This window comes from Sinocyclocheilus grahami, unplaced genomic scaffold (assembly GCF_001515645.1).
Source record: "Sinocyclocheilus grahami isolate Dianchi unplaced genomic scaffold, SAMN03320097.WGS_v1.1 scaffold340.1, whole genome shotgun sequence".
NCBI lineage: Eukaryota > Metazoa > Chordata > Actinopteri > Cypriniformes > Cyprinidae > Sinocyclocheilus > Sinocyclocheilus grahami.
The window spans coordinates 76,227-77,640 of NW_015505519.1; the positions used below are offsets into that span (position 1 = coordinate 76,227).

At 29.8% G+C, this 1,414-nt stretch overlaps 1 protein-coding gene across 1 annotated transcript in view; it reads left to right on the plus strand.

Moving 5' to 3' along the window:
* Positions 1 to 1,414, plus strand: part of LOC107603086 (protein FAM184A-like) — an 83,633-nt gene that overhangs the window by 70,074 nt on the left and 12,145 nt on the right. The window lies entirely within an intron of this gene.

The window sequence follows — 1,414 nt, forward strand, 5'->3', positions numbered from 1 at the left end:
CATTTAATAATTAAAATTATAATTTACACTCAATACATTATTATTGCATATTGTTTTATAATTTACTACAATACTGAAGTGCAGATAATTGGCACTATTTGCAACAAGTAGTATACTTGATAGTAGAAATCCTGCTATTTTAACATAGTGTAACTAGGTATTTGCACTTAATGTAAATAGCATATTGCTAAAAATACTGCTATTTTCACTTAGTGTAAATAGAATCCATTGCTAATATGAGATTTAAGGGAGGGGGAAAAAACTCGGCAAAAGGCGGGATCGAACCCGGGTCGATCACGTAAAAAACACGTGCTTATCCGTCTGCACCACTGGAGCTGATGATTTACAGCCACTTTTAACTAAATGTAAATAGACACCCACGACTCTGCTGTTCTTCGTCTGGTTCTTCCTGTATACGTTGATTGACAGATGTCTCGTCCAGTCAGCGGTGAGTAATCCCAAACCAATGGCACTGTCTCAAACTATACCTACCTCTTCCGGTTTGTCTGAATTGTCATTGTGTTTTCTGACTTGTTATTTTGTTTTCGAATTTGTCATTGTGTTTTCTGACTTGTTATAATGTTTTCTGAATTGTTGTTGTGTTTTCTGAATTGTTATTTTGTTTTTTAGACTTGCATTTGCGTTTGTAATTTGTTATTTTGTTTTCAGAATTGTGATTTGTTCTGCACTTCTCGTCCACCATACAATTACATATAAACTCAGAACTGCATGATTTAAACTCATACTTATGAGAAGAAAATTCCAAATTCTGAGAAATAAACTTGCAATTGTGAAAACAAAATTCAGAATTGTTTACCTTTTTTATTTTTTATTCCATGGTGGGGAAAAAAGACAAAATTGTTAGATAAATAGTCAAAATTACCTAATTTATTTAATGGCAAAACTGGCTTCCATAGATATGTGATATTTAATGAATGTAAGGAAAGGAAAATAAACAAATTATGAATGTCAAATGGGATTAAAATAATGTCAGTTTAGCTTCATTTGGTCACTTATAATGACAGTTTGTTATTATTTTGAGGAACATAAGAGTTGGTGGGAACTCAAAAATGTCCTGTTTTAATTAAAATGTAGCCTATGCTTTTATATTGCTTATACAGTATATAAATGTATACATTTATATTTTAAATTCACATTGTGTCATGGCTAGTTTTGTGATTTTGTTAAAATATTTTTTTCAAGTTATGATAAAATTTCTTACTGCATGGACGTAAAATGCACATAGAAAAAAAATAAATATATATATATATATATATATTAAACAATTTCACATGAAATAGTATTTTTAATAGAAGCTTACAATTAATTTTTATTCATATATTTAATCTTGCAAAACACTTAACTAGCAGATGTTTGTGTTGAGTCATGTGTTCTGGAGACAAATGGTGCTCTT